Source organism: Myotis nattereri (assembly GCF_964212035.1).
Source record: "Myotis nattereri genome assembly, chromosome: 7".
NCBI classification, from domain to species: Eukaryota; Metazoa; Chordata; class Mammalia; order Chiroptera; family Vespertilionidae; genus Myotis; species Myotis nattereri.
The window spans coordinates 27,491,174-27,517,500 of record NC_138082.1 but is presented as its reverse complement, the minus strand read 5'-3'; positions in this window follow the sequence as shown (position 1 = coordinate 27,517,500).

The following is a 26,327-nucleotide window of genomic DNA, read 5'->3' as shown; positions in this document are numbered from 1 at the left end:
AGGTCATGCATATGTCTTCTTTAGAAAAATGTCTATTCAGTTCTTCTGTCCACTTTTAAATTGAGTTACTTGGGGTTATTTTGTTTGTTTTGCTCCTGAGTTGCATGAGTTCCTTGTATATTTTGGATAGTAACCTCTTATTGAATATGTGGTTCACAAGTATTTTTTCCCCATACCATAGGCTGCCTTTTCATTTTGTTGATAATTATTTTGCTTTGCAGAAACTTTTCAGTTTGATGTAGTTCCAGTTGTTTATTTTTTGCTTTTGTTGTCCATGATTTTGGTGTCTTATCCAAGAAATTATTGACAAGATCAATGTCAGGGAGTTTACTCCTATATTTTCTTCTTGGAATTTTAAGGGCTATGTTCAAGTCTTTAATTAATTTTGAGTTTATTTTTGTATATAATGTAAAATTGGGGTCCAGTTTCATTCTTTTTCTGAAGAAATCAATATATATATTGATTTCAGAGAGGAAGGGAGAGGGAGAGATAGAAACATCAATAATGAGAGCGAATAATTGATCGGCTGTTTCCTGCACACCCCCTCCTGTGGATCCAGCCTGCAACCCAGGCGTGTACCCTGACCTGGAATCGAACCATGACTTCTTGGTTCATAGGTCAATGCTCAATCACTGAGCCAAACTGAGCAGGCCAGTTTCATTCTTTTTCATGTGACTATCCAGTTTTTCCAACATCATTTATTAAAGAGATTTTCCCCGGTATATATTCTTGGCTACTTTGCTGTAAATTAATTGACCATATATACATTGGTTTAATGCTGGAATATTTATTATGTTCTATTGATCTATGCTTCTGTTGTTATGCCAATATCATACTATTTTGATTACACAATCTTTGTAATATAGTTTGAAATGAAGAAGTATAATGCCTATAGCTTTGTTCTTTCCCAAATTCCTTTAGCTATTTGAGGTCTTTTGTGGTTCCATACAAATTTTAGATTTATTTTTTTTCTATTTTTGTGAAAATGCTGTTAGAATGTTTATAGGGATTAAATATGTAGATTCCTTTGGGAAATATGGACATTCTAACAATATTATTTTTTTCAGTTATGAGCATGGAATATCCTTCTATTTATTTGTCTTCTTCAATTTTTTATTAGTGTTTTATAGTTTTCAGTATACAGATCTTTCACCTCCTAAGTTAAGTGCATTCTTAGATATTCTATTCTCTCTGATGCAATTGTAAATGGGATTATTTTGAAGTTTCTTTTTCTGGTAGTTTGTTGCTGATATATAGAAAGGTAACTGCTTTTTGTGTGTTGATTTTATATCCTGCAACTTTGCAAGATTTGATTATTAGTTCTGACAATTTTTTGGTAGAGTCTTTAGGTTTTTATATATAGTATGTATAATGTGCATATATATTGTGTTATCTGCAAATAGAAACAGCTTTCTTTTCTGCCTTTTTGATTGGATACCTTTTACTTTTTTGCGCCTTATTGCTCTAGCCAGGACTTCTCCTATTATGTTGAATAAAAGTATTGAGGGCTCATAGCCTTGTCTTGTTTCTGATCTTAAGAGAAAAAGCTTTCAGTGTTCATTATTGAATATGACTGTAGCTGCATGCTTGTCATATGCCACCTTATCATGAGATATGCTCACTCTGAATCAAGCTTGTTGAGAGTTTTTATCTTGAATGGATGTTGGATTTCATCAATGCTTTTTCTGCATCTCTTGAGATGATCATGTAATTTTTATCATTCATTTTTAAAATGTGGTATACACTTTTTTTTGCTTTGAAGATATTGAATCATTCTTGCATCTCTGGAATAAATCCCACTTAATTATCTGGTGTGATCTTTTAAATGTATTGTTTCATAAAGCTTCCTAATATTTTCTTGAGGATTTTGCATCTATATTCATTAGGGATATTGGCTTGTAATTTTCTTATAGTGTCATTTTCTGGCTTGGTGTCAGGGTAATTCCGACCTCATAAAATGAGTTTGAGAGTGTTTTTTCTCCTACCTTTTTTTTGCAAGAGGATTGGAATTAGTTCTTCAGATGTTTGATAACATTTGGCAGTGAAGCCATTTAGTCCTAGGCTTTTTTTTTTTTTTAGATGATTTTGACTATGAATTCAGCCTCTTTATACTATTATTCATTTCTTCATAATTTAGTCTTGGTAGGTTTTATGTTTCTAGAAATTTACACATTTCTTCTAGGTTGTCCAATTGCGTACTGAGGTTAGGTCTCTTGCCTCTGATCTCACAGCTATTAAATGGCAGAGCTGGAAGTTGAACCACAGTAGACTGCTTCTAGAGCCTGCTTGGTTAAACATGATTGTATTCAGTCTCTTTTCTTTGTCAGCTAAACACTACAAGAGGTGCACAAACATGCAGATGTTGCACAAATACCAATGGAAGACACATGATCTCTCTGAAAGTCCTGATCGTATAGCAAATACATTTTAGGTGCCAATTTTGTTCAGCATTAGTTTTTTTTTTTATAGCTTTAGATTATTTATCTCCTTATGTCCTTCAGATTAAAGATAGATATATTGTTTTAAAACCACATACAAGAAACATATACACATAAGTGAGGAAATGATGAACTAATTAAATATGAGGTGAATTAAGGATTGTTGGTCAGCATGCCGCCTGACGTCAGGCTCTGCAGGGTTAAAGCAAGGCAGGTCAGGCATCCTGAGTGAGTCCTTGGTCTTTGTGCTCTTGATGCCCCCCTGGCCTCACCTATCCCTAGTCCCAAGGCTCATCCTGGAAGATATGGATCATAGACTTGTCTGGACTGGGTTTTATATCACAAAATACCAAGAGGGACACAGGGTTGATTCCAAAACTTACAATGTTCATAAGATAAGAAAGAAGCTAGTAACTTATAAGAAATACAACTGTTGTTGGAAACTAAAATGAGAAAAAAAAATCTCCAATGATTCCTCACAGAGAGGCCTTTGTGCAGTACCATGAAAAATGTTCTCAACACCATCAGGGTGGTCAAATCGAAGAGTGTCCTAGGAAGAGGCCCATGGCCTGACATCCAGATGTAATTCAGTGGGAGCAGTGACCTCGTACGAAGTCTCAAGGCAAGATTTCCCCAGGGTCCAAACTTATCCTTTATTGTAACATTTATTCCTGACTTCTATCCAGAGAATAAGAGGCTTAGATTTTATTGACCTAGCTTATTTATTTTATTTAACATAGTAATTATAATTGTGTGTGTGCATGTGTGTGTGTGTGTGTGTGTGTGTGTGTGTGTGTGTGTGTGTGTTTGGGGGAAAGCCAGGGCTCAATTATCAGTTCAAATGTATCTTCAATTTGTACAATGTGAGACACTTATGGATGACTTTAAATGTCTTTAAATGTGGTTCAGGATGCATATCATGTTAGACACAATATGAGGTCTAACATGATAAGGGGAATATAGTTATCAGGAATGCAGGGGCAGTGAGAACAACAGGAAACTAAAGATAGAGGCAAACTAACTTTGGCTTGGCTTGACTTGCAGTGTGGGGAGCCCAGAAGGAATTAATTGGATAAGTTCCTCAATCATTCCTTTATCTAATGATCAGTTATACTTGGTGTCATGACAGATGGCAGAGTTCTTTTGAAAACCAGACAGCTTTGAATAAGGCAATGTGTGAAAACTCAGTAGCTCCTCCTACAATAACTTAATTAATATTCAGTAATTAGGTTTAACTTGTGGTTGGATGTGTTGGTGGTTAGGGCTTGTGGCTTGTTAGATGTGAAAACACGTCCCTAAAGCAACACCAGATTAAGCTGCAATAGAGAAATCTAAATGCTTACACTATTAGATAAAGGAGCTATGATAGTACTCTTTTTTAAAATCTGCTCCCCCCTATTACAATTATATTTATAATTGGCACTTGTGCACTTTTGGACAATCTAACTATTTCTATTATTTTATAATTCTAAATAAAAAGTATATATTTATTAGTGGAATTATAAGCCTGTATGTCTTTGTGGCATAATTACTAGCTTTAGCTTCTACAAGTCCCTATTCCCCATTTTAACCCCTGCACTTGAAAGGCAATGTCATGGTTCTGTAAGAGAAGACATCATATTTCAGATGACCACAGAGAGTGAATATTTTCAATGAGTTTAGCAGGCTGATCTTACCTGCAATTTTTTTCTCTTTCTAAGGGTAGAGATTAAGACTAACTCATGAATGGTTTAGCAACAATTTGGTTTCTCCAACACCTGTTCCTTAAGAAAGATAAAATGTCAAAGAATTCTGCACTATATATTAAATTTAACATCTACCAAATATAAGGGTTTTGTTTCTTGTCAGTCTTCATGTTACATTTGGTTCCTATGGTAGGGGTGGATTGCATAATGGATTTGTTCTATTACCCAAATCTTATTCTTTGGACTATGAGTCTTGCAAGGGTTTGAAACCTTTTACCACAGTAATCATCAGCACCATAAAATTCTGAATTGTGGATCACATTTTTATTTATTGGACAAATCTGATTCATTTATTTTGGTTGATTTTAAATTTCTTCTCAGATTCAACTGAAGTTCTAATCCCTCCACATAAGTATTCTTCTTTCTCCTGGAGCAAATATTTTAATCTTCCATTTGTACAAGTGCTTCTCACTCTTTACCCCGGATTATAGTTAACAGTGCCCAGGTCTTACTGTTCTTACTGGAGTGAATTCCTTTTAGAGACAAGATAAATATCTGATTCAACACCGGGTCCTTTAAAGACCTAGCTAAGTTTTCTTCAAATAGTTGGTTTGCAAAGTATATTTGTTGAATGGATATGTATAAGGTATTAGTTGACCAATGCAAAGACAATGGTACTTAGTTATTAAAGTTTTTTCAAGTATCTTTTGGAAAAATAAGCTTAATACCATACATAGGGTATGGCTGAAACTATCAAAATAAACCATAGGTAATACAGGTGTCAATTGTCCCTTCATCTTCTTCTTCAAACTGTCTGCTCATGTCCTCCCCATTCTAATCAGATAAGGCAAGCATTAGTCAGTGAAGAATCTACTGAAGATAAGCTAGGAAAAGCAGAGGGGTAGATTACAGCATAAACCATTTAGAGCTTAGTTTGTGTATTGGCCTTTTCTTTTTTTTTCTTCTGCCAATTTCCTCTCGTTCCTTTTGATCGTTTTTCCATAAAGCACCCAGCTCCTCCTAAATACAATCATATATTTTGCATCTCTATTATATGTGGAATTTGTCTCTTCTATCATTATAGTGCACAGCAAAATGCCTCCAGTTAGTATCATCCAACCTCCTGAAAGGGATTAGGGGATTATATGCTTTCAATAATTCAAAAGGACCTTTATTAAAATCATTAAATGTGGTTAATAGCTAATACCTTAACAAAAATTAACATTATTTGATAATACACCTGTCTTAGATGTGGCAGATGGGAAAGTTCTGTAATATAGACAGAATTATAGCCATTTATTTGTTTGGAGAAGATTAAAATAAATGGGTCTTTGTTAAATGCAAGTTATGACCCACCTCAGGAAGTTTTCAATTTTGTGGGCATAACTGAGAATGACTAGGGAGTTCCTGATTCTGTGTGAAAACCATTTCAGATTATTCAAATTCACCTGTACATGTTTGCAGATGATCAATGGGAGTAAGTTACCTGAATGTTGCTCAAGAAGAATAAAGAATATTGTAGACTCCATTAGCTATTTTAAGACTTAAAATTTGGAGCAAAATTTTGGAGAAGTTTTATGTCCCAAATTCTCATTTTTTACACTCTCACCTTAAAATACTCCTCCTATTCTTTTTGCTGAAATGTATTTGATGACTCTGAAAGATAACTGGATTGATATTTATTTATATAATGATTATCATTCAAAACTAATGATTAAGTAGCTATTATTATTATTATTTTTTTTTTTCATGAAAAGAGCAGATTTCACCATTTCGTGGACATTTTGTCTTGATGAAGCTGTTCTACTCTGGTTTTCAAGAGACTACTCATCTTCCCACAAAAAGCCATAGATGTGCCTGTCCTAAAGCCAGTCTTGCCTTTGCCTTCCAACTCTGCCTGTCTTAATTCTACTTCTGTACCTAGATTATTTGAGAACATCAAGAAACAAACATGTTTTAGAAATAAACTAATTGTAACATATTTCATTTTAGGGATTAGTCCACTAAATTGGTAGTCATAGATTAGTTAACAGATCAGACTAGCTAGAGTACATGACTGGAGCATAGGCAGGCTTTAGGAGGTGCCTAGGGGCCTCAAGGATCTCTGCATAAGACCCACATGGAATTGAGCATTCCCAACTGGAATGTCACCTAAAGCATAAAGTGAAATGATAGAGCCACCAAAAATCAAACAAAATCAACAAAATAATCACAGAAGCTACATACTACTTTTCTGAATTCCCTGTCTTTCCTATGGAGATTTCCTTATGAGTAATTTCAGTCAATACTGTTCTACTTTACAAATTTATTTTGGAGTAAGAAAATTTCCATTTAAAAGGCCTATTAAACACATTTTATTTTTATTTTTTTACAAGAACATAACTGTTAAAGACACATTGAATCAACACCATAACAAGTGTTATAAAGTCATTTCACCGCACTGTCTCATGGATAACCACAATTAATGTCATGTTCCAATCTGAAGGACAGACCCTTCTCTATTTTAAGAAGAAAGTGCTTAAAAGTAATTTACACTCCAATTATCTCAACTTGAATGTCAGCTGCATTAAGTCTGCACTGCTGAAAAGGTGAGTAAAGCCAGCTGCTAAACCACTGTAGTCATTTTTGGAAAAACCATTTCTTTTATTAGGTCAATTGAAACAAATTGAAGAATTGAAGCATGTATTCATAGGAAGAGACTAATTCCAGTGTAATAGTCATTGAGGTGTCTTCGGAGTTAGCAGGTTAGGCAGTAAATAGACTTTTTTTTATGTATTCGTAGCACACAAGTTACCGTATGACCCAATTCTCCATGAAACTGGAGTCCTCATTGGCAATGTCACAGAGAGGCCAATGCTTGAACTGTATACAAGATATGAGCCACCAGTTCCCTTTTCAGAGGTCAGACTACAGCAGACATAGGAGGAAAAGTGTTGGAACTGGAGTTCCTTGCACTGCTTTTGTCCTTAAAGCCACACTCTTCACAGACACTCATTAACATTTAGTAGTGGCCATGCTGGACCTCAAGTGCACAGAGTTGAATTGACTCAATCAGCTATATTCCCTGTTACTAACATGTTATCACTAGAGGCCCAGTGCATGAAATTCGTGCACTCGGGGCGGGGCGGGGGGGGGGGGGGAGTCCCTCAGCCCAGCCTGTGTCTTCTTGCAGCCCAGGAGCCCTCAGGGGATGTCTGACTGACGGCTTAGGGAGTGGGCCTAAGCCGTCAGTCAGACATCCTTAGCACTGCTACAAAGGTGGGAGAGGCTCCCACCACTGCTGTTGTGAGCGGTGCTCCCCGTGTAGAAGCGCACTGACCACCAGGGGGCAGCTCCTGAATTGAACATCTGCCCCCTGGTGGTCAGTGAGCATTACAGTGACTTGTTGTTCCACCGTCAGGCCGAAACCAGCTCTCTGACATCCCCTGAGGGGTCCCAGATTGCAAGAGGGTGCAGGCCAGGCTGAGGGACCCCACTGGTGCATGATTGGGGCTGGGAGAGACGTGAGAGGTTGGCCAGCGGGGGAGGGACTGTGGGAGGGCTCCAGGGTGTGTCTGGTCCATCTCTCTCTGTCCCTATCAGCCAGACCCCAGCAGCAAGCTAACCTACTGGTGGGAACATCTGCCCCCTGGTGGTCAATGCACGTCAGAGTGAGTGGTTAAGTGGCCCAAGCATATAATTAGCATATTATGCTTTGATTGGTTGAATGGCCAACCGGACAACTGGACACTTAGCATATTAGGCTTTTATTATATAGGATTGTTGAAATCATTACTCTAGGACTATTGTTTTCCCCTTTATGCCTTTTCTCCAGTTCCATCCCCTTCCTGAGCATTTGCTCCTAATGCATCTCCTTAGAATCCATCTTCACCCAGGGATCTAAAATATATACATGTCCATCAACATATAAATATTAGAGGCCCGGTGCACAGATAGGGTCCCTAGGCCTGGCCGGCAATCAGGGCTGATTGGGGCCTTCTGGTTGCCAGCTGGGGCCTTCCTTCATTCCGTGCCGCCCCCTGGTGGTCAGCGTGTCATAGCAAGTGATTTGTCTCCCAGTTGAATTCCCACAGGGACAATTTGCATATTAGGCCTTTATATATATAGATTGTTTAATATATAATTTTAAAGTTCATACAAATAATTACTTGGTATGAACTATACATATTGAAACTTGATTATTTTTCATTCAACATTATGTTTTTTTTTTATCTATATAGCCTGATTCTTTTAACTTCAGTATAGTATTCCATGGTATAAATTCTACTACAATTTTATCTATCCACTAGAGGCCCAGTGCACAAAATTCATGCATGGGTAGGGCCCTTAGGCCTGGCCAGTGATCAAGGCTGGTCAGGTTCCCTGCCTCACCACCTCCCTGCCTCTTCCTTCCCTTGCTCCCTCAGTGCCCCGCTGCCACTGCTGGTCACCTGCCATGTTCTGCACCACCCCTTGGTTGTCAGCACATGTCATAGCAAGTGATTGAACTCCCGGTCTTCCGGTCGAACTCCCGAGGGGACAATTTGCATATTAGCCTTTTATTATATAGGATTCCTCCACTGACAAGCATTTAGATTGTTTACAAATCTTTGTTACTATCAGGTTTGCAGTATAAACCATACTCTAAAACAGTGGTGGCCAACCAGTGGTCCGGGGACCACTGGTGGTCCATGAGGTCCGAAAGGTTGGCAACCGCTGCTCTAAAGAACAACTGTGTACATGTTTCTTAGTGAGCTTATACTAGATTTTCTTTGGGATAAATAGCAAGAATTAGAATTTCTGAGGCTTGAGTCATATATGCATTTCCAGAATTGTTTTTCAAAGTGGCTGTACCAACTTTTCCTCCCATCTGAAGCACAGGAGAACTCCCAAATAAATGTACGTGCAAACAATAGTCATTTAAAAGAAAGTAAAATTTCCCAGGGATGTGGTTATGATATTTTCCAAGGCAAAGCATGTTGAAAGCCTTTCCATAGCGCTGATCTGTGATCACTGGGGAAGCATTTCTAGGCGACCATGCCAGGGCAGAAACTACCATAGAACCAGCCACCAATTAGTTCTCTGTCACTTGATTGGTATTTTTTTAGTAAGCTGATGAAATTTGATCACATCCTGCACTGACTTCACACCAACATTCAGGTGTCTTAACTCACAGCCTTCTGTCCTTCCCCCTTCAACTGCTGGAGGCGGAGCAGGCTACCCTGGTGTGGGCAACTTGCTGAAGCATCAGCCACCTCTGCTAGCATGCTTGGATTAAGCAGATACATAGAAAAGAGCTGTGAAAGATTCATCAGTCACAGGATGTTTGTTATTGGAATTAAAACACCTTCTTACTGTTGCATAGATTTGCATTGATTGCTATAGGCCATGGGCACCCTGCTGCCTTTCCTGCTCGCCAGGCACTGCCTCTGCCTCTGTACTGGCAGCTCTGATGTATGGGCTGATTTGCTTTCTTCAGTGGAGCCTAATTCTGTGTGGAAGAGACACTGGGGAGTTAAATGGAATACAGCTATGTGAGGTGACTTGACTCACTGTGCAGTCATTACACTTAATATTGTGGCGAACAATCAGGTATTGGAGCATATGAGCTGATAAAGACGGTTTATGCAAATTTAGTATCAGAGGCAAGCTGGGAGAAGCTGTCTGACACTATAATATGATATATGGAAACAAGCAGAGGATGTGTGAAATCACGGGGCTGATGGCCATAGTTACAATGTCTTAACATTTGTCTCTTATGTTCTTTCTATGATGATGGAATCCAACCTGTGTCTTTACACAGCTGAACAAAGGAGGGAGTTTATACTAAGGACAGCCTTTTATTTTTTCAAGAACAGTCTTATAATTAGAAGGAGTTTGTTTTTGTCAATGCGGTGTGTTTTGAAAGGCTTTTTTTTTTTTTTTTGGACATCTCAAATGTTTTCAATTTCACAAGTAATAACTATTACTGATAATAGTCACTGTTTATTGAACATGTACCAGATTTAAATCACTTGAGCCTTATGACAATTTAAAACCAGATATTATTATCTGCATTTCCAAAACATGTTAGTGACATTTAGATTAGACAACTTAAATTAATTTCTCACTGCCCCTCCAATTCCCCCCACCTCTGACCACTCCTGGGCCACTTGTCTCTTTGCTCTTCCTTGAAATGCAAGGCTGCTTCATTTACAGAGCCTGTTCTCCAGATACCCACACAACTGGCTCCCTTGCTTGTCTTCTTTAAAAAAAAATATTTTTATTGATTTCAGACAGGAAGGGAGAGAGAGAGATAGAAACATCAATCATGAGAGAGAATTATGGATCAGCTGCCTCCTGCATGCCCCCTACTAGCCCACAACCCGGGGATGTGCCCCTACTGGAATTGAACTGTTACCTCCTGATTCAAAGGTTGTTGCTCAACCACTGAGAAACACCAGCCAGGCTCCCTCACTCTTCTTAAGTCTTTGCTGAACATGAATGCCTAAATGAGGTCTACCTTGACCACTCTTTTTTAAACAACATAAAAAATAAAATAAAATAAATAAACAACATGACCATTTTATTTTTGGCATAGTTTCAGATTTACAGAAACGTTGCAAGGATACTGTTCCCACAGACCTCGTACCCAATTTCCTCTACTCTTAACATCTAATAACAGTATGGCATATTTGTCACAACTAACTAACCACTACTGATACGTCCTTATTCACTAAAGTCCATACTTCAATCAGATTTGGAATTTTTACTTAAGGTTCTTTTTCTGTTCCAGGATCCCCTCCAGGAGACCACTTGACATCTAGTTCTCAAGTCTCCTCAGGCTCTCTTGGCTATGGGGGTTTCTCACTCTCCTCATTTTTGATGACTTTAACAGTTTTGAGTGCTACTGCTCAGGGATTTTGTAGAATGTCTCTCAATTGATATTTGTCTGCTGTTTTTCTCATGATTAGGCCGGAGGAATGTGTTTTGGGGATGAAAACCACAGAGGTAAAGTTCCACATCATACTAGCGATACATATTATCAGCATGATTTATAAGGTCTCATGTTGACCTTGATCACATAGTTGAGGTAGTGTTGGCCAGGTTTCTCAAACATAAAACTACTCTTCTTTTTTTTCTCTCGCTGATTTTCAAACTGTATTCTTCAGAAATAAGTCACAATGCTCACCTTAGTGGATGGAGAATCGGCATAAATTATTTGGAATTCTAATAATTCATGGAAGTCTTCCTATTTATCATCAATCTATCTATTATTTATTAATTTATTCAATCATATATTTACATCAGCGTGGACTCATCAATATGTATTTTCTATCATGTTACTTATTTGTTGCTCAAATTGTTCCAGCTTTGGCCATTGGGAGCTCCTTCAGTTGCCTACTGTATCCCTTTGAGATATGTCCATCATAGTGCGTGCATGTGTATGTTTTGAAATGTTTAACGCTTCCTCACTTTCTGACACAACATGGTACTCCAGACTCATCTTTTATATTCCCTACCCCAGCCATAGAGTCAGTGATTTCTCTAAGGAGCCTTCCTTCTTTTTAACAAAGATGGGGATAAGAAACCAATATCACCTCTGGATATGCTTGTAGCTACGGGGGTGCTATGGCCCTCTTAGTTTCAAAACCAGGGACTGTATCAACCAGTGCTTTTAATTAAAAATTGCCTTTATATATTCCTGAGTCCCCACAGCCTTTACTGTCTTTTATTCCCCATAACATGCATCATCTTATTTTATCCTATCTACTCTATTAATCTACTTACTTAAACATATATTTAACAAAATGTGAATGAATCAACATTAAACTATAAGTAGCGTAATAGAACCATGGTGGTTTTTCTTCTCTGGAGATGAAATTTACTGGGGGGTAGTATTACTCTTAAATGGAAGCACTGTCATTAGCAGTCCTTAGAAATAAAAATTAAATCTCAACAAGCAACAAATAAAAGCCTCTTTGAAAAACCTGTTCTTGCCAAAAGATAATAAAATATATTTTAAATAAGTTATGTTAAAAATGAAAACAACTTGCATATGTAAATAACTATTCATATGTATTCAAAGTTGGGCTATAATAGAAAAAAATCAGTAGGATTGTAGTATACCCCTTAATGTTCTTTAAAGTTTTAGATGTTTTTGGTAAATAGTTTCATTTTCTAAAACCAAAAGCAATTAATGTTGTTTCTCAATTGCTTTTTTGTACTACAATGCTACTGAAATGTGTTTCAATATTTATAGATTCATAATATTTCAAATAGCTACATATTATCTCCCTGTATCATTATACAGTACCATAATTAATTAATCAAATCACTATTAATGGATATTTATATTGCTTTCACAAAGTACTCACCAATACTTTACTGAACATCCATGAATATTACTTGTATAGATATTTATTATATTTTAAATATATTTTTATTGTAGAGAGGAAGGAAAAGGGAGAGAGATAGAAACATCAATGATGAGAGAGAATCATTGGTCTGTTGCCTACTGCATGCCCCACACTGGGGATCGAGCACCCAATCCCGGCATGTGCCTTGACGGGAATCGAACCATGACCTCCTGGTTCATAGGTCGACGCTCAACTACTGAGCCATTTCAGCCAAGCTAAATATTTATTTTAAGGATAGATTTCTATAAGTGAAACATCTGTGTCAATGTGAATAGGTAAAATTTTTAATTCAGTTTTCTAAAGTGCTTTACAGAAACATAGCAAACATATATGAAAGTGACTGATCCTCTACATGTGCACTAATATTGTATAATATCATTCTTTGACATTTTTGCAAATCTCAATTTTAACTTGATTTAATTTGATTCTTTTATTTTATTATCAGTGAGTATAAACATATTTCCAGGAATATGTTGGCCATTTGCACTCCTGTGGTGAATTGCCTTTATATCTTTCTATGCTATTTTTATATTATGACTTCTAGGGTTTTATTTTCTTCTTAAAATGTAAAAAATAACTATGTTAAAGATATCAACACTCTATCAAAAGTTACCAATGCTTTTCTTGTGTGTTATTTGATTTTTTTGCTTTCTTTTTTTTGCTATAAAAGTTTTAATTTTAATGTAACAAGTCTTTTCTGTTGTGACTTCTGGAATTAGTGCCATGTTAAAAAAAAAATAAACGTACCCTGACCAGGTAGCTCAGTTGGTTAGAGAGTCATCCTGATATGCCAAGGTTGGAGGTTCAAACCCTCATCAAGGCACATACAAGAACCAACCAATGAATGCATAAACAAGTGTAACAACAAATTGATGTTTCTCTCTCTCTCCATTCCTGTCTCTCTAAAATAAATAAATGAACAAATAAATGTTTTTGAAAAGTAAAAGAAACATTACATCTTAGTTCATACTTATATTGTATTATGAACATATGTTTATGTTTTTGGAGTGGTGTTTGGAAAGGGCTAAATATGTGAGCAATTCAGTTCAAATTCCCAACTTGGAACCAGGTATCTTTTTATTTTTAACTAAATTAAGATTTTAAAATTTAAACAGTCTGCCCTAGCTGGTTTGGCTCAGTGGATAGAGCATCAGACTGTGGACTGAAGGGTCCCAGGTTCGATTACGGTCAAGGGCACATGCCTGGGTTGTGGGCTCGATCCCCAGTTGGGGATGTGCAGGAGGCAGCCAATCAATGATTCTCTCTCATCATTGATGTTTCTATCTCTCTCTCCTTCTCCCCTCCTCTCTGAAATCAATAAAAATATATTTTAAAAAAAAATTTAAACAGTCTACAGGGAAACCCTTAATCTCTTTATTTATTGTTTTCAAAGGAGGGAAAGTACTTTCAATTCCCTCATTTTGTATTAATGTTAATATTTTAAAAAATGACTCACAAATCATATAAGTGCTTTGGTCTCAGTATTTTTTTTTCTATTAGAAAGAACTGAATTTAATTATTCTTTTCTATTTTTTGAAAAAAATTAATTTTTAAAATATGCAAATTAAATATTCTATTAAATGGATACATTTTAGCATTCAGTTTTCCTCGCTGAGATAAACAGAATTATACATTATTGCTGGCAAAGGAAGGGTAAAGAAGATGTTATATAAATTCACATTAGTGCTTATATTCACAATTACTATAAAACCATTAATTGAACAGGCACATTCAGTATTTATTAATGATTTTACACTAGATTTTTCAGTCTTTTCTGAAAGGCATAATCCAAGTGTTGCAAATTAATAGATATTCTGCACCTAAAATTAATGATGTTTTTTATTCCTTATGTTTCATGGGGAAGAGCAGAAGGCATACCAGGAATCTCTGAGAATTTTCAATTTCTTAGTTTCTCCCCCAAAGCATGCTTTGTAATGAGTGGGTAAGAATTTACAGGATCCTTAAGGAAGTAAGCCAGTGAATGTTGAAAAATAGTGAGGAATCATGATGTGTCTGAGCACTCCACCTGTGTCAGCTCTCTCCGCTCCCCTGCCCTTCTGGGTCTCTAAATCTGGGAATCTGGGTCATAAACCTGGGTATGCCCAGTGGCATGCCAGGTTCCCATCACTGGGCATACCAGCCACCATCTAGAGGTGTTTGTCAACTTGTCTCCTCGGAGCCTTCATTGGAAAACAAACTAAACATACAATGGACAATCTTTAAATCCCACTCCAAATAATTATATTTACACTTTCGAGATAAAGCACTCAATGGGGTGGGGCTGAAGGGCCCTGAATTAGCCACATCGATCTAGACAAGTGATGGATATGTTCCCCACTGCAGGGGAAAGCCTCACAGAGTGAAGAGCTTTATCTTCTATTAAAAAACTCGATGGACAAATCCATCAGGCTATTTGACAGGTAAATTAAGCAGGGTTCCAGTTCCCACGGAGACCAACTCATATTCCTACCAGGCAGCTCATAATCCTACCAGGCAGCAGCAAAGCATGGCCCTTTCATCCACTGGGCTTCCCCTTCAGGAGCTTAACTGGCTCTAGACCAGCCTCACAATTTATGTCTCTCAGTCTTTCTTATGACGTCCAAGCCAAGACACCGAGAGCTGCCACAGCTGCTGCTGTTTCTCCTGGAGTGGCTATTTCTGGAACAGGCAGGTTTTTCTTCTTGCACAACCCACCCAAAGGGCAATTCATTCATTCGCTCTGCCGGGGGAAAGCGGTGACCCTTACAAGGCACATTTTGGTCACGGATGAACCATGACATTGAAGCAAGTGAATTCCATTTAGGGGCAGAGACACCCAGTGCTTTCCACTCGCTGTAAGCAGAGCCCAGCCAAAGAAGCAAATAAAAAGCCTATAGAGATCACTTTCCTGAAGACTGAAGAGAGACACTCCGAGGTTGCAGGAAGAAACTAAATAAATTTCATGTTAGGTATGTATTAAGCATGTAATGTATCCAGGTGCCTGAGACACACGGCAAATGGTGAACAATCCACCTGAGAGAGACTTTGTCCACAGGTATAAAATCCTCACAGCCCATGTCTATGTTTTGAAAGTGCTAATATCTAATTGGATTGCTAATGAAGGGAAGCGTGCTGGTCACTATAGAGAAATACATATGAGTGACAAATGCTTCCTAACCTCTGCCTCTTCATCATAGTGGCTCCTGTCTCTCTACTGCTTCCCATGAGCCTGGCCCTGAACCACACACTTTAGTCTACTCTGACCTTGTGCAGCCTTATCAATTATTCATTATTAGTCTGACTTTACAGTTAGGGATTGATGCCCAGGATGTTTTATCCAGTACTTCTTTTCTTCAGCTGATGCCTGAGTATCAGTTACATACTGGACACTGTTCTGTGGTCTTTCCCTAGAGGTCTAGGGGGTCCAGAGTCTCCTAGCCACCAGGCTGTGCCTCTATTCATGCCCCCTCTTCTTAGTAGGTGTGCCTCATTTCATGCTGGAGGTGCAGGTCTAGACTGCTCCATAATTAGGGGCTCTTGGAAGAGCGTAATGGATCAGCACTCATCACCAAACTGAATACAGTATCTATTGTGGCAAATTCTGCTGTGGTTCTGGATTCTCATTGGATAAAAAGAACTTCAATTTGATCCTTTTGGGCCCTCACTTTGTGTACAAACCTGTGCCTTGCTCTGAGCAATCTGATATAGTGTCTTTTGAAAATATATATATTTTTTTATTGATTTCAGAGAAGAAGAAGAGAGAGAGATGAGAGAGAGAGAGAGAGAGAGAGAGAGAGAGAGAGAGAGAGAGAGAGAAACATCAATGATGCGAGAGAATCATTGATTGGATGCCTCCTGCACACCGCTCCACTTGGGATCAAGCCCACAACCTGGGCATGTGACCTTGACCAGAATCGAACCTGGGGCCCTTCAGTTGCAGGCCAATTCTCTATCCACTGAGCCAAACCAGCTAAGGCCTGATATAATGTTTTGATAAGCCACCTGGTGTTCTGATAGTGCTTAAATTTAGGTGCTGTTTGGCTGGCTCTTGTCAGTCCTCACAGGGATGTGATTGCTGTACTCTCATCCCCTAGTTCCATATTAGGAGTATATCTACCTCCTGTCCCCCTCAGATGGCCTGCTCAGAGCTCAGGGTCATGTGTGTGGTCTACTGAGACTCCCCATCACATGCCAGATGTATAGAAACCTAGGGGTCATCCTGGACTTCTTCCTCTCCTTCACCTCCATATACAATCCGCCAAAAATTCCCGTTCAGTCCATCATCAAAATAGCCCTGAATCTACCCATGTCTCTTTATCTCCTGGTCTAAGATGCCTTTGTCTCTTCCTGGGCTAATGAGAAAGGCTTATTCTTGTGCAACTGCAGTCACTCATATTCCTCTCCAATAATTCTCTACCTACAGCCAAGAGTGGCCTAGTCAGATCTGACAACTCTCTTCGCCATCCACCATGCTCAAACCTCTTTAATAGCTTTCTATTCTTCTCAGGAGAAAGACAAAACTTTTTATTTTTAATTTATAGAGGAGTTGCAAAGATAGTACAGGTAATTCCTAAATATCCTTCACCCAGTTTCACTTAATGCTAACATCTTACATTACTGTGGCCTATTTGTCAAATAGCATTGACCTGTTATTATAAACTAATCTCCAGACTTTATTCGGGTTTCATCAGTTTTCCCACAAATATTCTTTTTCTGTTTCAGTATCCAGTACAGGATATTATATTGCAGTTAGCCTAATGTCATTTTTCACCAAATGACTATAGAATTTAATGTCCAATTTGGCATATTTTTGGGAAAGTGGAAATTATTAATAGTGACCTACGGGAAGTAGGTGAATGGGCTTGTCCCAGGTCACCCTATCTAGAATGACCAGTTAGGTGATGCTCCTCCTACCTTGGATCTTATCTCACACTCTCAAGTTCCCCATCCCATCCTCATGTTTAATGCTAGAGAGATGTCAGCCTTCTTTAATTCCTGCTACTCCCTCTTTCTTCCCATATGCTCTTCCCACTCATTTTTACCTAGTCATTGGCTATAAACTTCCCTGGCCTTCTATATTAGGTCAAATCCCTATTCTCACATTTTCAAAGCATAACACGTTTTTTCTTGCTAGCTTATCAATTGCATGTACTTATACTTGAGAGACTGTTTGATTGATGTCTCTCTTCCTTAGACAGAAAGGCCCATGAGGCAAGGAGTGATGATTCCTTCCATTGTCCCCTCGTGCCAAGAATACAGAGTGGGTATTGAGAACTACTTGCTGAATAATTGAATGAATAAACCTCTTTGACACAAAGTGCCATTCAGCACATGTCATATTCTCTGAATAGCATGCTCCATCTGCCAGGAAGGCATCCTCCCTCTGGGTCCTTCCCAAAGCACTTGCCTCATTGGTGGACAGGTTTAGTTTTCAGGCTTTTTGCATAGTAGGCATAGTTGTTCAATGAACGAATGTCTATATTCAGATTCTTGTCATCAGGATTCTTTTAGTTGCAAGTGACAATGCCTATATGTTTATCAAAAATAATAAGGAAGGGGGAAGTAGTGCCTCCCATACATGGGAAGTATAAGGACTGGCTAGTTTCCATCTGGACTTGATTCAGGTACTTAGGTGAACCCACCAGGATGCTATGTGTCTCCATCACTCTTTACTCTGCTTGCCTTTGCATTCACTCCATTCTTAGACCAGTTTTTGTTACATGGTAGAAATGAGCAGTGGCCATTTTAGACTCACAAGGTCCTTAAGAGTCAAAACTCAGAAGATGAAAAATTCCTATCTTATCAATATCAATATCTGGTCCCCACAAAAGATTCTGATTTGACTTTGCTTAAGTAGCAGTCCACCCAGAAGTCAACCTCTACGGCTGGGGAAGTCAGTGATTCTAAATGGCCATTGGGAATGACACATTCACCCCTCTGGCAGGAGAGGCCAGACCTTGAAGGCCAAGGTTCTGTTGGGTGAGAATGGGACAGAGGAAAATGTAGAGCTTCATTGAGATCCTTAGCTTCCAGAAGTGTCACAATAAGAAATAGATTTCTACACCACTCCACCGCTAGTTATTTTCACTAGTTTTAAAGTTTTACTAACAGTGCTTTTTCAAAGAAAACGTGAATGAAAGATAATAATGTTAATTTGCATGTAACAATAAACCACAGTGTTTCTCTACATAGTACTCATAAATATCTTTATAGAATAAAATCATTGAGCCAGTTTGTATTAGTAGTTGTCTGAAAAATACCATCCAGGTCAGTTTTCCCTGAGTGGCTCTTAAGCTATCAACTTTTAATTTAGGAAGTTCTGTTATTTGGGCTCAGTGGGCCATATTTTATTTGGTATGTTTTTTGGCAGTAGAAAAAAACAAAGTGCTCCTGTTTCTAGCATCCCTTTGTAATCAATTTATTTTCAGACCATCATTTAAATGAAAAAAAAAATAGTCTGGTAGGTAAGATATGTTTCTATTTTCTAGAGTAATCATAGATTGACATATTATGATTAATACTCTGTTTAATTTAGAGTTATCAAAAAAAAACATTCATAGATTCTCACTAATTCTCTTTATAAAATGAAGGCCTTAAATTATTGAATCTTTCATATGTGATTTTTGAGGGATTTTAGACACATATATGTTCCTTAATTTGAGTATCATAGTCCAGGCAGCTGTGAAAAAATTTTGGATTTTTTAATTGTTTAGATCAGGGGCTGGCAAGCATTTTCTTTAAAAGGCCAGATAGCAAATATTTTAAGCTTTGCTGGTCTTATGGTCTCGATCTTAACTCAAAAAGGGCAGCAAAACTGCCATAGACAATACATAAATGAATGAGCATAGCTGTGCTCCAAAAAAAAAACCACAACCTCTTTACAAAAACAAGCATCAGGCAGGTTGGTCCATGGGCCACAGTTTGCAGCTTCTGATTTAGATTCTGTGAGGATAGTATTTATGATTGTTATTTTGTGGGCTGCTTAATTGTTTACAGTTTTCCTTGTTAGCATGGTTTAAGGCAGGGTACCCTGGAGAACAAATCATAAGCTCAAGGGGTCCTGGGTATATATGCTGACTTTAGTCCAATTACTTAGTCCCTCCAAGCCTCAGCTTTCTTGATGGTAAAATGGAGCTAGTGATAACTGTTCTACTGATCTTAATGAGCTATTCTGAGAATCATATAAGGGGATTTCAAGGAAAGGGAACTGAAAACGCCAAAGTTTTTTGCCATTATGAGGTAGTATTTTTTTTTAACATTATGTCATTGAAGTTGTCAAAATATTTGAAGAAAAAGGAAGCACATATGTGAAAAATTTTATAATATGTGTATCAGCTAGGGACCTGACAGTTTCCATACCATGGCCCAGGATGAGCCTCTGCTCATCTCTGCCTGTCATGCCAGAGTTCAGCATTGGGTGGGAGGAAGGAGTTGTCACTTTGAAGGCACCTTTGAACCTGCAGCTATTATTAAGCCCATGCAGGCTGGGAACAATGATGGTGGGCATTGTGGGGTCCTGATTAATCAGAACACACATCACCTCAATTGACTATACGTAACCAGAGGAGAAATAAGGGCTCTTTTATTTCTACAACAAACAAACAAACAAACAAAATGGTAAAGAAAAAGTGGCTTCCTCATCAAGTCTTGATTCTAGTTCTGAAAAGAGCATTTTGATGAAAGGCAACTCCTTACACACATACATTCTCCTTCTTTTCAGCTTGCTAGAGTGGGCCCTAATATTGCTGCTTCAGAAAGGGTTTCTCTGAGAATTCTAATAAAAGTAAGGTTTCCACAGGTATTCATATATTATAAGGTTGAACCCTAATGGTCTTATTTTAATAGTAATTATTATTATTTTTTTTACTTGTTTTTTGTCTGTCTTCCCCACTTGACTGTGAATGTGTGATTTGTCCCCCGTTGGATCTCTTACAGTTAGCACAGTGCATGACAAGAGTGGATAAAAGCTTTTGAATGAATGAATATTGCATCCACAGGTAAAGGGACAGTCAACATGGCAGACTGTTGGACACACAGGAGGGTAGAAGTATTGTTAGACTTTCCTGAATGTCTGTCTTAATGTAGTTTGGAGAGAAACTGGGCTTTCTATGTTACCAACAAGCTTTCTTCATTTTCATAGACAATGAAAAGTTGCTGTGAAGTAGCTTGTGAAAAGAATGCATATGTCAAGTTCTAAAATATGCAGCGCCACACATCTTTAGGATTGACACGTAGGCTGAATCTATGTAAATGAATTACTTATCAAAGACAAACTTGTTAGGAAAGCAGACTTTCCATGACACCAATCTATACATTTTTGAGGTTTTCACTACATTATTCATTTATAGAAAGTGTTCATGGATCTTGGCATTTACTTTTAAAAGTGTATAATAGTCTTTGGAAATGTCTTCTCAAACATACTTTTTTTCTGAGGGCAGGATTTAAATCATTTTGCACATTATTTTATGCACATTATTTAAACAAGTTTGTTCTGCAATTGGGTTCAAATTCTACTGGGTTCAAATTCAAATGCTGTGTTATATAAACACACTAAACTTCAGTTTTCTCAAGAGTAAAATTATCTGATGAGAGAGAGAGAGAAATAGGGATAGAGATAGAGGTAGAGGTAGAGAAATGAGAAAACCTACACTTAGTACAGTGTTTGGCACATTACTTATTCTCAGTTAACACACTTTTGTTTAAGTTTAATTATGTAAAACAGCTTTCTAAAGTTTGCTAAAACAAATCTATTTGATTTTTATGGAACTATTTTTTTCTTTCATTTACATCTTACCCTTTCTCTCTCTCTCTATTTTATTCCAAAGTACAACCATTAACATCACTCTTTGGGGGAAAAGTCAGAACCCTGTCGCAGAAAACTTGAAGACAAAGCCTATAGCTTCATGGGGCTTGTGTGTGTGCTGGTGGTGGGGTATGTGTGAGTGATCCATTTAAGAAATGATCTCATTCCGTGAAATTATTGTCATCTTTTAGACTGGTTGTCATCTTGGGAAGCACAGAATCCTGTGCCCAGCAGGGATTGTGTATTTGGTTGATTAATGGCAGTTAAGGGTCATGATTTTTCAGTCATTCCCATTACCATTCTCTTGCCATGTGACTTGTATGTCTCAAGAAACAGGTGGAGTTGTTTCATCATTCTGTTCTTTCTGATTGGCCATGTGTCTTGCTTTGGACAAAAGGACATTGGCAGAAATGACTCTTGTAGGGACTTGAAAAAGCACTTACCCTTTTCTGCTTCTCCTCTTGTTCCCCTACCTTCCTATAAGAACATGCCTGGACAGAGTTGAGACAAGTTAAACAGAGCTGGGTTTCTCTAGTTGCCCTAGCCTAAGCCATCCGACATCAGCTAATTAAGGGCCAGCTGATCCCCAGACATGTCAGAGAGCTCAGCTGAGACCAGATGAATGTGTCGCCTAGCCCAGCCTAAATCAGCCACCTGAAGGGTCATGAGCCAAATAAATAGTCATTGTTTGAAGCCACTCAGCATTGGGATAATTTGTCATTCAGCATTATTGTGGAAATATATAACTGATATTGAATATGAGATGAATAGTCTCATGGAACCCTGTGTGGAATCATTCTAATATGTAACTGATTATATTATGTCATACCTAAGTGGCTATACATCAGCTAGGCCCTGTTTATTTCATCAACTTTATTCCTTTCCCCCATACCCCGAATGCATCTCTCAAATCTGTACTTATATTTCTGAATATAGCACATTCTCTGTCATGGGCCTTAGGGTGTACTGCCTAAAAAGACTCCTTCCACTACCACAGAGTTATATTTTCACTTGTCTCTTGGTTCTCATTTTAAGAATAATTTCCTTTGGATAATCTACTTAAGCCTTCTAAAAGAAGGTTAGGTGATTCTCCTCTGGGTTCCCATAGCTCTCTGTGGTTTCACTTTCCTGGTTGATATCATAAGTTGGTGTAATTGTCTGCTTCTTACCTTTGGTCAATGGAATTCATGTTATCAGGGCTAAAAGCATGTGTTCTGTGGACCACTGTGTCTCCAGTGTGAAGCTCAGTGCCTGGCACACAGTATGGCTTAACTAATTGATGTTAAAGGAATGAATAACTAGGTATTAAATTTGTGGACAAATGGGGTCATGATGATATTGTGAAGGTTTCATGCCTCAGGACAAAGATACATGATTGACAAAAAGGAGAATGTTAGGTCCATCTGCAACTTGGTAACATTAAAAACACACAGGAGTTTTCCACTCTGTGGGCCTCTTATAAATTATTTTTTATTGATGGATTTCAGAGAGAGAGGGAGGAAGGGAGACAGAGAGAGAGAGAGAGAGAGAGAGAGAGAGAGAGAGAGAGAGAGAGAGAGATTTGTTGTTCCACTTATTTATGCATTCATTAGTTGATACTTGTATATGCCCTGACAGGGGATCAAACTGGCAACTTTGGTGTATAGAGATGAGGCTCTAATCAACTGAGTTACCTGGCCAGAGTAATATGTAGACCTCTCCTATAGGTTTCAAATAAAGATCAAACACCATCCAGAATGCTAAAATAGAAGTAGAACTTTTGCTTTATAAGTACACCATCTGAAAAGGACAATCTGAATGATACCTGCAAAGTAGGCAGCATGGACTGGACTTCAGTTTCTTCTCTAAATAAGTTATAAAAGTTGAAAAAGAAAGACACTGTTTGGAATTTCTTTTATAAAGAGCCATTTCCAAATTTTGGGTATTATTTTAGGCATGAATGTATAGATAAAGAAAAAAGTGGGACACAAGCTTTTTGCTGTAAAGATCTATTCCTATGATATCAGGAGAACTCATGAGTCAGAAATATATGTATAATAATCTGGTTATAGGAATTTAGATAAGGAGAAAGCCTTTATCCTAACCCAATGTGTTTTGCAAACTAGTGAACACATATTTGATGTCCTACATCTTTGACTCATGTCTGCTAGAGCAATTAGAATTCAGTTCCTTCAGGTCTTTCCTTAGGACACCCACACTTCTGTTTTCTTGAAAACTTAGACCTTTAAATTTGAACTTTAACCCATTGGGTGAGTTGATCCTTTCTCAGTTTACAAATAAAGAAAATAATCCCCAGAAGTTGTGATTGCCTGACTTAACCCAAATGTTAGCTAGAAAGGTAAAATCTAGTTCTCCAAGCTTGCAGCTCATTCAATTCTTTTTCAACGCAATGCACTGTCTTTGACCCCTTTTCTCACACATTCCATTGGATTGTGCAGAATCTGCTTGGCTGGAATGAATACAAGTTGAAGGGGAAGTTAAATCCATCTAAACTTTAAAATCTAGGGGAGATTTAACATCCTTATGTCCTTTGGAATGCTATGGTGCATTCATGGTTCATGTAGTCAGCAAACTAAAGGTCGGGCTTTAGTTGATATTCAGCAGAGAGTGTGTTGTAATACTGACAGGCTATATTTATACAACGATGCTGAAAGATTCAAATAAATATATATCAATGTTGATCCTACCAATGAATGCAGCTGATGGAGTTAACATCAGTTTTGGAGTTTTTAATTGTTTACACATATGTTGCAAATGGCAGTTTTTTCCAAAATATAATAATTTGGCACTTCATTCTGTAGATTTATTTTTGGAAAAAGATAAAATAATGTCTTTAATATGGGTAAGCCTAGATTTCTAGACTATATTAGTGAGGGAAAAATTATGGACCTGGCTTGTAATCAATTCTTCAATCAGTTTTATGGGAATTCCATCTCTCAAGTCTTTTTAGGCAGCGATTTTTGCTTTTCCAAGTGCTAAAGGAATAAGAATGTCATGCTCTCCAATTTCTCATAAGGGAAGATAACAGAGATCTATGGTATTTGGATCTGTAGGTTAATGTATTAATTTCACTCCATATCTGTGCCCACATTTCTCTTGTCCCTTGTGCCCAAGAGATCCCAATCTCCTGCCAACAGGTTTCAATCCCTGTTCTACTTTCTGCTACATCTTTAAAGCTAATGACATGGTTCCTACCCTTGTCTTGAGAAGAACTGCTCCCTGGAAAAAGGATGATTTCTCTCAAATGGTGGTTATTTTGGTTCAACTATGAACCTCTCAGCACTTGTAATTTTCTTTGAGATCAGTAGCTCTTTCTGATGACAACCAACTTAAATAGAAAAGAAAAAAATGAGTGAAGGCTTTAATCAAATCAAATCATGTCAGTCAATTCACAGAGCATAATTCAGAAATGTTTACTGTTGTATTCTTTCTGATTTTTGTATTTCCTTGGAACCCTTCTTGGAGATGTATTGTGAATCAGTGACTCAAGAGGAATCCACTTCAGGCACTTGCTCAGCATTTCTGAGAAAAATCCACAGGATGTTTAATTCCCTGTTGGAATGGAAGCACATGTTATTCGTTGCTGGAAGCCGGTCCACCCTTGCTGCTTGACACAGTTGCTGCAGGAAAGAAACATCTGCACAGCATTTGTTTCAAGGGACCTGGCGTATATAGCATACTGTTCTTAATATGTTTGCTCCCCTTAGCGCTGTGTGTTTTAACCAAGGTCACCTCTCTGAGAAAGGTTGTTTCCCCAGGTAGGAATTTTTCCCTGAAGTTAGGGAGGGGATGAAACTCCTTAACTAAGTGCCAGGTGGGTAGTTAATCACTTTAACTACAAACAATCATGCTTAAGCTACATAATCTTTACTCCCTGGAATGGAGATAAGAAACGCCCTAACCTTTGTAATAGAAATTGACGGGATTAAAATCAACTGGTATAAATACGGATGTAACAAGACAATAAACAGCAGAACCTCTCTGGAGATCGAGACCAGAACTTGGCTGGAGATCCTGGCTAGGCTGCTGATCAACTGAACGTTGTCTCCGTGTCATTCCTTCTTCGCCGACTCCATCCACACCTTTGGGGACCCCTGGACCTGCTGGGGTTGGACCCCGGCATCTGGTAATCACATATTTGGATATAATCAGGTCAATATGTAAGTGACTTTGAATGTGAACCATTGTGTCCATATTTTCCTTCAAAGGTTCAGCAAAGTCTGTTTTCTCTGGAGACAGTCTAGTCAATACCTGTGCTTGAACAAGCCAGATATTTGACATTTAGAGAGCCGAGTGTCATGGGAGGCTCAATTCACAAAGATTAGCAGTTATAGCAAGGATGACATGAGCATGAAAAATCCTTCCCTCCACTGTAAGCTGGACCTGCTCTTCCATCAGCTCAATACAAGTTAGTTCTGAGCAATTTCCCCTGCAATTACCTGATTAGCAATACCAATTGCTTCTCCCTGTTTCAAAGACCTTGATTAAATGATATCCCCTCCTGATTACTCTATCAAGTCCAGCTACTATGGATTATTGACCTCTCTGTGTTAACTGACTGTCTTATTCCTTTGGCAAGCTGCCAGGCAAATGGGAAAGCAGCTGTTTCTTGAGATGGGGAGAGGGGAATGTCAAATTATGTGATCCTTAAGGCTTTTGCAAGCTGGCAGACCATTAGCTGACCTTGAAATTGTTTTGGTGGTTGTTAGTGTGTTTGACATCCCTTTAGGTTACCTGAGATTGACAACTGGATAGCAGAAGGGGTTGATCTTCTGATACAAAACACCATCACCTTAAAGCTTGTAGACAGGTCTATTGTGGGTTGCTGTAGAGGTTTTATGGGTGGAAGAAATGAGCTGCTTTAGCCTACTTATAGAGTTATGGATTGTTTTGAGCCACAAGGCTTACATTTTGCCCTACTTTCTTGTGAGCTGAAATCTTATGTAAAGGCTGCTGAAGATGCTGATTATTATTAAATGGCTCTATAGAGCAGGGGAAGCTATCTTTTTGTAGATCTTATCTATACAGTGAAGGGTGTTTTGAC